The sequence below is a fragment of the Saccopteryx bilineata genome, chromosome 5 (assembly GCF_036850765.1).
Source record: "Saccopteryx bilineata isolate mSacBil1 chromosome 5, mSacBil1_pri_phased_curated, whole genome shotgun sequence".
In the NCBI taxonomy this organism is placed as follows: domain Eukaryota; kingdom Metazoa; phylum Chordata; class Mammalia; order Chiroptera; family Emballonuridae; genus Saccopteryx; species Saccopteryx bilineata.
The window spans coordinates 154,366,898-154,378,947 of NC_089494.1; the positions used below are offsets into that span (position 1 = coordinate 154,366,898).

General features: G+C 42.8%; 1 long non-coding RNA gene across 3 annotated transcripts in view; it reads left to right on the forward strand.

Annotated features, from left to right (window-relative positions):
• Positions 1 to 2,377: 2,377 nt before the first annotated feature.
• LOC136338177 (uncharacterized) overlaps positions 2,378 to 12,050 on the forward strand; it is a 45,917-nt gene continuing 36,244 nt past the window's right edge. For 2 of the 3 annotated variants that reach the window (XR_010731926.1, XR_010731928.1), the window contains exons 1-2: positions 2,378 to 2,569; positions 2,917 to 3,108. This is a non-coding gene — a long non-coding RNA (uncharacterized lncRNA). The remainder of the gene's footprint in view (positions 2,570 to 2,916; positions 3,109 to 12,050) is intronic. The other variant, XR_010731927.1, reaches the window with a different exon arrangement.

The window sequence follows — 12,050 nt, forward strand, 5'->3', positions numbered from 1 at the left end:
AGAAAGCTTCAGTAACTTGCCTAAGGTCACACAGCTAGCAAGTGGTGAAGCCAGGATTTGAACCCCAGCAGTAGGGGTCTTTGCCACTTTGTCATTGGAATAATGCATTAGAAGTTTATGTACAATATCACTTATATGTTTTTTAGCTAACAACTTTCTTATATAATGTTTAAGAACTAAATTTTCCCAAAATTTTAGCCCCACTACAATTTAACTTAAATTTCTTAAAATGTAACAACAGACAGAATAATCTTGCCTGACCAGGGAGTGGCACAGTGGATAGAGCATTGGACTTGGATATGGAGGACCTAGGTTCAAAACCCCGAGGTTTCCAGCTTTAGTGCAGGCTCATCCGGCTTGAGCGTGGGCTCACCAGCTTGAGTGTGGGATCATAGACATGAGCCCATGGTCACTGGCTTGAGCCCAAAAGTTGCTGGCCTGAGCCTAAGGTTGCTGGCTTGAGCAAGGGATCCCTGACTCAGCTGGAGCCCCTGGATCAAGGCACATAAGAGAAAACAATCAAGGAACTAAGGTGTCACAATGAAGACTTGATGCTTCTCATCTCTCTCTTTTCCTGTCTCTCTGTCCCTATCCCTGTCTTTGTCTCTGTCACACACACACACACACACACACACACACAGAAAAAGAAAAACGGAATAATCTCTAGTAGAGACTTTAGTTGTTAATGGAAGCCAGTGTCATAAAGGGATTCTACTGTGTATAGAAACTATGTCCAGCAATCCGCTGATAAACAGCTGTCAGGAAATGGACAGGTTACAGAATACACAGAACAAAAGAGCTGGAGAGGATCCTTTCATTCATTCATTCATTCAATTACCAACACTCACTAATCATTTTCTTTTGCCAGGCATATGCTGGGTATGAAGCACTCTTTCTGACTGCAAGGAATGCAGCCCTGAGCTCTGAGAGCCTTGAGCTCAAAGAAAACCCTGGGCTGAAACATGTACCAACAATTTACTAATTGCTAATCAGGGAAGGAGAAAAAACAACCCCCAGCAATACTTTACCTTAAAACAGCTATGATCTTTTCATTTGATTAAAAAGAATGTATTCATATATGTATTACTGTATTTAAAAATTAATTTTGAAAAGTTCATGCCTATTAGTCTTGTTAGTAAAAACACAGTGTAGTTCATTAGGCCAAGCAGAGAGTTTTGAAAGTTTTTTTGTTTTGTTTTACTTTGAAAATAGTAGATAATATTACCGAAACAAATCATTAAGTGCAAAGTCTAAGTTGGACATGCCTATTTGAGTTGAGTTGGCTAGGACCTTGGGTATATGTCGCAGACCTGCACAGCTAGAAATTCTGGATCTTGAAGGAGAACAGTGCGGAATTAAGAAAATAGACTCACTGAGAAAAGAGGATGGGATCAGGAGCCCTCTTCAATGCTGATGGCAATATCTGAGAGCCAATTACCCCCAGTTTGCTTTATTATATAGCCATATTCAAATAAGGAAGTCTTTGATACAAAGTCACACATCTGAGGCAAAACCAGGAACTCTCTTAAGGCATAAAGGGGAATTCCCCTACCATGCAAAAGTGAAATCAACCAGCATCTGAACAAACAAAGGGTGAGAGGAAGGGCATGTAAATTGCTTCCAGCAACTTAAGCAAGCAAGTGAAGTGGGTGCAAATACTCAGCTTCATAGCCAATATGGAGGTGGGGGGGGGAGAACTTAGCCTTTTGCTAAGCCTCAAATTTACAAAGGCTTTTTGCCACTTGCAGTCTACCACAGGTATAGGAACCAGCTTGAGCACAGTAGGCCCTTTACCTCAAGGATACTGGGCCAGTTCATGGCATCTAAGAGAGAAGGACTGCAGGACAGCTGGCCAGGGACACAAGGGTTTCAGGGAACCCAGGACTCCCCTCTCCAGTTCCCAACTCTGCTCCTCTCTGTATAGCTGCTTTGTTCTCTCTCCTCACAGCTTCTCCTGACTCCCAAATGACAGTGGAAATAGGCTTCTGCAAACAGTTCTGAATTTATATATCCCCTTTCCCACAGAATGGTCAGACTGTAGAACCTCTTAGTTTTATTACAGATTCCTAGAGAAGGGGCTAACTGGCTCATTTTAGATCAGGTGCCCCTCCCTGATCTGATTATTTTTTAACATTGTAAGCTTCTCTCTTACATAATGCTAGCAATAGCAAGTAGTCTCAATCAAGTGTGTGCGTCAGGGGATGGGGAGGAAGGTCAGAGGACAAAAGGTGTCAGGTGATGTAGGAACTGGAAAGAGGCTGATCAGATAAAGTACAGGACAGTCAATATATTAGGCAATGTATCGCTATTAAAGTACACTGATCCAATCGGCAATTCCACTTCTGCGCAGTTACTTAAAAGAATTGAGCACAGAGTACACTGTGTTCCTAGTGTAACATCCACTGGGTACAAGAACAAACGTCGGAGACTTTCAGGAGTATAGATGTAACTTTATTGGCCAGTTTTACCTGCGCAGGGGCAAATACCCGAGGTGTCCAGAGACACTGTGCTCACAAGGAGCTACAGATGGGAATCGCACCTAGCGCTCACAGCTAAATCTTTTTATAAGGTAAGCAAGCAAGCCTAATACAGAAGCAGATGTGGTGGTAACCTATTTGCTAAGGGGGCTGCACATAGCATAGCAACAGGGGCTGGGGTCTAGCTCATTGGCGAATTCCAAACCTAAACTTCTGATAAGGGTCTTTTAACCAATAGAATGCAAACGTTTGTCTCTTTTTCTTTTTTTTTTTTCTTCTCTCTCAGCCTCCCAGAGTCCCTATCTGTCTCTGCTTCTTGAACGACCTTGGGCATGTTATTCCTAACAGAATAGGAGCAGGACCTGCCTGTAACCCTTAAGTTCCCTGTTCCATTAGTGCCCTGCTTATTTTCTGATCTTCTCTTGGTCCTTACACCTAGCAGCACTACTTAGAGCAGCCAAAAGGTGGAAATGACTCCAGAGTTCATCGGGGGATAAATGGATAAACAAAAGTGCTCTATACATACAATGGAATATTATTCAATCTTAAAGAGGAAGAAAATGCCAATTCATGCTACAGCATGGATGAACAGTGAAGACATTATGCTAATACTGCCATCATAAAATGACAGGTATTGTATGTCTCTACCTATCTATATGAGGTACCCAGAGCAGTCAAATTTATAGGGACAGGAGCAGGAAGCATCAACTCCCATATGTGCCTTGACAGGGCAAGCCCGCAGTTTCAAACCAGTGACTTAGCATTCCAGGTCAACACTTTATCCACTGCACCACTACAGGTCAGGCTAAAAAAATCTTTGATAAAGAGTCTGACTGGTGGTAGCACAGTAGATAGAACATTGACCCAGAATGCTGAGGTTCTGGATTTAAAACTCTGAGGCCACCAGCTTGAGCACACGATCAACAACATGATCCCAAGGTAACCTTCTTGAGCCCAAAGGTTGCAGCTTGAGCAAGGGGTCAGTGGCTTGGCTTGTGTCCTCTGGTCATGGCACATATGAGAAGCAATCAATGAACAACTAAAGTGAAGCAACTATGAGTTGATGCTTCTTTTTTTTTTTTTTTTTTTTTCATTTTTCTGAAGCTGGAAACAGGGAGAGACAGTCAGACAGACTCCCGCATGCGCCCGACCGGGATCCACCCGGCACGCCCACCATGGGGCGAGGCTCTGCCCACCAGGGGGCGATGCTCTGCCCATCCTGGGCGTCGCCATGTTGCGACTAGAGCCACTCTAGCGCCTGAGGCAGAGGCCACAGAGCCATCCCCAGCGCCCGGGCCATCTTTGCTCCAGTGGAGCCTTGGCTGCGGGAGGGGAAGAGAGAGACAGAGAGGAAAGTGCGGCGGAGGGGTGGAGAAGCAAATGGGCGCTTCTCCTGTGTGCCCTGGCCGGGAATCGAACCCGGGTCCTCCGCACGCTAGGCCGACGCTCTACCGCTGAGCCAACCGGCCAGGGCAAGTTGATGCTTCTTATCTCTCTTTTTCTCTCCTTCCTCTCTCTCCCTTCCTGGCTCTCTTTCAAAATAAAAAAGTCTTTGATAAAACACATCCAAATTTCATAAAAAGCTAGGAAGAAAGAAAGATACACTCAACTTTGGCAATCTTATGGAAAGGACTATTTCCCACTTGTAAAGACTTAGAAAGGGGCACCCAGAAGGAGTCCAACCCCTCTTTGGCTGGGTCTCTGTGTTAGCTCCACAGCTGCTCGAGTTAGCCCCCAGCAGAGGTTTAGGATAATCCTTCCTGCACAGTTCAGCACTGACTCCAGGGGCTTGGTGACTTGACCCTGTGGGTCTGGTCACTGAGACCTGGCTCAGCTCTGAGGAAACCACTTTCTCCCCACCACATACTGTTATAAAGTATGTTACTTTAATCCGCGGGTTACATAGAGACACCAGGCAGGTCACAGAAGAAATTTAATTAGCTGCTAGCCACACGGGGCACAATCCCAAATCATGTAGGTCCTCTTACCATTCTAGACCTTCTTTTATACAAAATAAAGTACTGGTGGGGCCTGACCTGTGGTGGCGCAGTGGATAAAGTGTCAACCTGGCCCTGGCTGGTTGTGTCAGAGGTAGAGCATCAGCCTGGTGTGCAGAAGTCCCGGGTTCGATTCCCGGCCAGGGCACACAGGGGAAGTGCCCATCTGCTTCTCCACCCCTCCCCCTTTCCTTCCTCTCTGTCTCTCTCTTCCCCTTCCGCAGCTGAGGCTCCATTGGAGCAAAGATGGCCCGGGCGCTGGGGATGGCTCCTCGGCCTCTGCCCCAGGCACTAGAGTGGCTCTGGTCGCAACAGAGCGACAGCCCGGAGGGGCAGAGCATCGCCCCCTGGTGGGCAGAGCGTCGCCCCCTGGTGGGTGTGCCAGGTGGATCCCGGTCTGGCACATGCGGGAGTCTGTCTGACTGTCTCTCCCCGTTTCCGGCTTCAGAAAAATACAGAAAAAGAAAAAGAAAAAGAAAAAAAAAAAGCATCGACCTGGAACACTGAGGTTGCCGGTTCGAAACCCTGCACTTGTCTGGTCAAGGCACATATGGGAGTTGATGCTTCCTGCTCCTCCCCCCTTCTCTCTGTCTCTCTCTCTCCTATCTAAAGTGAATAAATTAAAAAAAATAAAGTACTGGTGGGTAAGGAGGGAGCATGGTACAATAGTCAGTTACTAACAAGCTTACCACATCAATCTATAGGATCTATTAAAAGGAAAAAAAACATTCCTACACATTAACTACAAGATAACAATAGTGATAAATGTCATTTTACATATTAACATAGTAGGGGTAAATATTGTTTTACACATCAAAGATATTCCCAAATCTTCTAGTGTCTACCCCCCATCCCTGTCGCCACAGTGAAATGGTTAGCTTAGGATAAGGAGAGAGTGTAAGATATTTTTCCCCACCAAGAAGGAAGAGGAAGGGGCCGGAGCCACAAAGTGTGGAATAATAAAAGGCTTTATTGAGTACAGAGCATGCATCCTGCCTGGCAAAGTTCCCTGGCCTCGAGGAAAGATGGAGGCCAGGGAAGTCACAAGAATTAAACCACGTGGGAGATATTTAAAGGGTCCCTCTAGGGAAGTCGAGCTAATATGATGTGGTGAAATCTCACTGGCTGGCAGATGGTCGCTTTTTTCCAAAGGGTTTCTGCGAAGCTTCTTTTGGCACGCTTGGTTGTGGGCGGTCCTAGCCAAAGTTCACGGGCCTGGGTTCCCCACGTGACCATCCCCCATTATCCACCGACCTTACATTCTGACCTTTTGTGTTAAATAGAAAAAGGGGCACCGTTTATTCGTCTGGCTACTTCCTGCTGATTAGGGGCGTTGTGGGGAAGGCGAGATCAGAAGGTGGTGGCTTGGAGGGGTGTCAGGAGGAACATCTGTGTGGTTGTGAGTTGAGAAACTTCGCAGATGCGGTCCTGTAAGGATTTAAAAAAAAAAGAGGAGTAATAGGGAGATTTGTAGGGTCTAGCTTTTTGGTGAGCTGGAGATGGATGGAGTCCAGTGGTTCCGACTGCCAGTGGTCCTGTAAGGAGGCAAGCTTGAGGCAAAACTGCATGTCAGGAGTGGCGTAAAGGGGGAAAGGAAGGGGTCCCATCCATTCCCATAACCGAGACCTGTGAGGGAACTAGAGGTCCAGAGTGTGATGGCAAAACAGAGAAGGTAGCCCCCGTGTCCACAAGAAATGAGATAGACTTACCCACTTGTTGCAGCATACCCTGGGTTCTTCGAGTCCAGGCCATGTCCTAGGAGTTTGAGCAATGCACCCACCTGGCTGGATTGGCCTCCCATTTGGGCAGCTTGTCCTCCATGTAGAGGCGCCGAGGAAAAGCCTGTTGCCCAAAGGGGCAATTGTTCCCCGCCAGTGACTGGGCTGTTTGCAGTCAGGGCAGGGCTCAGTGGGAAGCTGCCGGCAGGGGCCCTGCCAGGACCAGTGGTCCTGCTTGCCACATTTAAAGGAAGCTGCTGGTGGAGTTTCTCTTTGTGGCTTGGATTTGGTTCGGGAACTTCCTGTGCCTTGCCTCTGTTGTTCTACAGGCCTCAGGGCTGCCACAAGGTCCACATTACCAATAAAAACAAAGAAAATCACTTCTCCAGTAACAACTATGCCTAAGATGTTGCCAGCACCTTGCAGGGAATGCGGTAGGTTAGACCAGCTTAAGTCAGGGAGACTCATGGGATGTAATTTCATGTCAAATCCTCATTGCTCTGATGAAATCATGATCTTCCTCCAAAACCAAACCAACAAAAACAAAAGCATCCACATTTCTTCCATTATCTGATGGTCTGGAGGTCTTTAGATTTTTCCCATTCACTTCTTGTAATTAAAAATAAACAAATAACACCTGGGTGTTGTGTGTGTATGTGTGTGTGTGTCTAATAGGTGATAATCTGCTCAATATGAAGACATTTGTCTCATCAAATCCAGATTACTTGAAGGGGATGTAGAAAAACTCGAGCAGGGTGAGTGGGAATAAAAATAAGTAGAGGGTTGGAAATGAGGACTTAATAAACGGCAAAGACAGCTAAAAAATCTTAGGCTGACAAAAATTTTGAGGAAAACAAAAAATTTTTTTTAAATTTATTTATTAAATTTAATGCAGTGACATTGATAAATCAGGGTACATATGTTGAGAGAAAACATCTCTAGATTATTTTGACATTTGATTGTGCTGTATACCCCTCCCCCAAAGTTAAATTGTCTTCTGTCACCTTCTATCTAGTTTTCTTTGTGCCCCTCCCCTCCCCCAACCCCTCTCTGGAGAATGATTGAGCAATATAAAAAATTGACACCTCCCATCTATCAGAAAATAATATTAGCAAAATAAAAGAAAATGTACCTGTTAAATATTTAAATTGTATGAATATTAGAGAAAAAGTCTATGTTCCTGCTGCAGAGAAGTCTTTGAAATAAACAAGAAAAAACTAATTTGGGCCCTGGCTGGTTGGCTCAGTGGTAGAGCGTCGGCCTGGCGTGCAGGGGACCCGGGTTCGATTCCTGGCCAGGGCACATAGGAGAAGTGCCCATTTGCTTCTCCACACCCCCTCCTTCCTCTCTGTCTCTCTCTTCCCCTCCCGCAGCCAAGGCTCCATTGGAGCAAAGATGGCCCGGGCGCTGGGGATGGCTCCTTGGCCTCTGCCCCAGGTGCAAGAGTGGCTCTAGTCACGGCAGAGCGATGCCCTGGATGGGCAGAGCATCGCCCCCTGGTGGGCAGTGGATATAGATTCACACTGGGAAACAAAGGACCCATGTTTGAATCCCGAGGTTGCTTACATAAGCACGGGCTCACCAGCTTGAGTGCACAGTCATTGTATTGAACATGGGATCATACATATGACCCCCATTGTTGCTGGCTTGAGAAGGGGTCAGTCACTCCCTCAGCTGAAAACCCCCCACCTTTCATCAAGAAACACATGAGACAGCAATAACAAAACACTAAGGAAACTAAGGAGCCATAATAAAAAACTGAAGCTCCTCATCTCTGTCCCTATATGTACCTCTCGTTATCTCTATCTGTCTCTGTAACACACACACACACAGGCACAGAACTGATAGATTCCCAGAGAACAAATCATTAAAAATACACAAATACATTACAGAAATGGCAAATTGGAATCAACGTTTATAGACAATCCTCTCTACCAAAATTTCCTTTGGACATGCACTGAGGCGTGATTCCCAAGATGCACACGAGGTGGAAGCAGAGAAACACGTGTAACAGAGACCATTATTGTATGTGCTATCGAGCAAGTTCCAGCAAATTCAGAGGATTAAAATGATATCAAGTATGTCTCTTGCTTTCACTACAGTTAACATTGAAACAAGTAGCAAACAGTAACTCCAAATTCCTTATATTTACAAGTTATAAAATTATCTTCTAGATAGCATTGGACTCAACATTGATAGATAACGCACAACACACAACTGCTGTATTTATCCAGGTGAACTACTCTGAGCTGTCATTTCCAAGGTGCACACGAGGTAGCAGCAGAAAAACGCACTTGGAAACTATTTACCACAGACAATCCTGTATGTTCTTTCAAGCAAGTTTCAACTACTTCAAACCTTTGAAATGATATAAAGCATGTTTCTTCTAGTCATTACACTCAATCTAGTAATCAGTAATAGAAACTAACTAAAAAATCCTTCCTTTTTTAAGTTAAGAAATTAACTCCTAAATAACCCCTCCTCAATATCACAATTCAAGTTACAAAATACTTTAAAATTAATGGAAATAAAAACTACATAAGAAAACCTATGAAAAAATATAGTGATGAATATATTTTAGAGAAAAAAACCTTAAAATACAGTCTTTCCACCCATACTAAGAACCAGGATACTAAATAAAATCCAGAGAAAGTAAAAGAAAAAAATATTCACAGCCTGAGCAGATGGTGGCACAGTGTCTAGAACATTTGACTGGAAAGCTGAGGACCCAGGTGTAAGATCCTAAGGTCGCCAGCTTAAGTGTGGGCTCATCTGGTTTGAGCAAAGCTCACCAGCATGAGCCCAAAGTTGCTGGCTTGAGCAAGAGGTCACTCGGTCAGCTGTAGCCCCCTGGTCAAGGCACATATAAGTGAGCAGTGAATGAACAACTAAGGAGTCATAATGAAAAACTGATGATTGATCTGTGACCTGGCACATAATAAAAACTCTCTCCATTTCTGTCTCTCTGTCCCTATCTATCCCTCTCTCTGACTCTCTCCCTGTCTCTGTAAAAAAAAAATGTTCACAGAGACATTTGAATGGTGTTTACCATATTTCCCCATATTAAAACTCATCTTTTTTGAAAAATGTGGGGTTTGTAAACTGGGTGAGTCTTATACAGTGGTTGTAGTATTTTTAACTTGCATTTCCTGTTTATTTGCATTTGTTATCATTTTCTCAAATTTTGTGCCCCAAATTTAAGGTGTGTCTTATTCAGGGAGGCATATTATACATGGGGAAATATGGTACTTTACAACCTTACCACTTATTTTCTCTTAGTGTGAAATTTTGAAAAACATAATTCATTCCTCTATAAAATTTAAGCTGCAAAAACAACAACAAAAAATTCATTGTCATTTTTTTCTTTTATTTAATTATTAATGTTAGAAAGATGAAGAGGGGGAAAAGAGACAGACAGATAGTCAGAAACATCAATCTGTTTTTGTATGTGCCCTGACCCAGGACCAAACCTATGACATTAATGTATGGGTGTGATGCTCTAATTACTGAGCTCTCTCTTGAGAGCAAGCCATTGTCTTTTGGGGCAAAAAATTATTAGAGAAAACCTGAGGTAATTAAAAAATTAAATAATATTCTAGTGTGCTGAGGTGACAACACAAGAAGTCTTTTATTTGCTTTTGAAAGTCAGGGGCATAAACACTCTTTCTAATTGTTTAGCCCAAAGTGACCCCTTTCCTTACATGCACTTTTATTTGTGCCATGGCAGCAGTCCAGACTGAGAGACCTCTGAAGCTTTGGACATCAGAATTTATCTGAGCCTGGGTAACCACTTACAAGCTAGGTTGTTTTGGTCACAGAACACCTCCCAGGGTCTTTGTTTCATCACTTGTAAATGTTCTCAGTTTTATAGCTGAGAACACACATTGCTGAAAACCCGAGACTTATGTCTCAGCTCTGCCTTCCGAGAAACTGATATACTGAACCTCGCCATGATCAATCAGAACTGGGACCAAAGACATTGCACTACCATATCCAGTGCTTGTCAAAACTTATAATTATTTTATTTATGTATATTTTCCTTCCTATGTCTACCCCATGACAGTGTAGTATTCATAAAATCAGAAAGTGAGTCTGTCTCCTTCACTATAGGCAACCAGTGTCGAGCACAGTGCCTGGCATGTAATAGAAATAGAATAGGTATTTACTGAATGAATAAATATATAGTCATTTACTTAGGTACACAGATATAAACAAATGACAGATATTGTGGACAAAGAGAGATATGCACATGTGCAATGCACATCTATGCACAAAGATGTAAACACACCAAATGTACCTGAGTACATATAGATAGGGAAATATATTAGGTACACGAACAATATGGAAAGAAAATGTCCTAATATTAACAGTAGATATCTTTGTATGAAAATTTGTTGTTTTGTTTTTTTATCATTTTTCTAGCACTTCCGCAATAAGAATACAGATTTTATAATAAAAAAGCTGTTAAAACTCAACATACTTGTCAATCAAAGCACATCATATTTTACAATACGTTAAGAAGATTTAAATAAAAGAAGTTCTAAAGACAGAAGTAAAAATAGTAGAATGGGAAGTCATTGAGGGCAGGGACATGAGTTCCTAGCACAGTGCCTGGTATATGATGGGCACGTTCAAAGGCTTTATAAAAGCATGGCTGGAAGGTAAGAAGAAAAACAAGATGAACCGATAAATTCCCAGTAAACAAACCACTAAGAATACACAAAAAATTTACAGAAACGGCAAGTTGGAATCAACGTTTGTAGATAATATGCTCTACCAAAACTTTCCTTTGAAAATCTACTGAGGCGTGATTCCCAAGATGCACATGAGGTGGCAGAGGAGAAGCACTTGTAACAGAGACCATTATTGTATGTGCTAAAGAGCAAGTTCCAGCAAAGTTCAGAGGATTGAAATGATATTAAGTATGTCTCTTGCTTTCACTACAGTTAACGTTGAAACAAGTAGCAAAGAGTAACTAGAAATTCCTTATATTTACAAGTTAAAAAAGTATCTTCTAGATAGCCTTGGATTCTACATTGATAGATAACACACACACACCCAACTGCTGTATATTTCCTGGTGAATTGCTCTGAGCTCTTATTCCCAAGGTGCACACGAGGTGGCAGCAGAGAAGTGCACTTGAAAAACATTTACCACAAACAATCCTGTATGTTCTTTTAAGGAAGTTTCAACTACCTCAAACCTTTGAAATGATATAAAGCTTGTTTCTTGTTGTCATTACACTTACTCTAGTAATCAGTAATAGAAACTAACTAAAAAACATTTCCTTTTTTAAGGTAAGAAATTCACTCTTAAATAGTGTCCCCTCAAATACAAACTTCAAGTTACAAAATACTTTAAAATTAATGAAAATAAAAACTACATAAGAAAACCTATGAAAAAATGTAGTGATGAATACATTTTAGGGAAAAAAAACCCTTCAAATACACAGCCTTTACACTCATACTAATAACGAGGATACTGAATGAAATTTAGACAGAGTAAAAGAAAAAAATATTCACAGCCTGAGCAGGCGGTTACACAGTGGATAGAACATTTGACTGGAATTTGGAGGACCCAGGTTTGAGAACCCAAGGTCACCAGCTTGAGAGTGGGCTCATCTGGTATGAGCAAAGCTAACCAGCTTGAGCCCAATAGGGTTGCTGGCTCGGGCAAGGGGTCACTTGGTGAGCTGTAGCCCCTTGTTCAGGGCACATATGAAAGAGCAGTCAATGAACAACTAGGTGTCAAAACAAAAAACTGATGATTGATCTGTGACCTGGCACATAATAAAAAACTCTCTTCATTCCTGTCTGTCTGTCCCTATCTAGCCCTCTCTTTGACTTTCCATCTGTCTC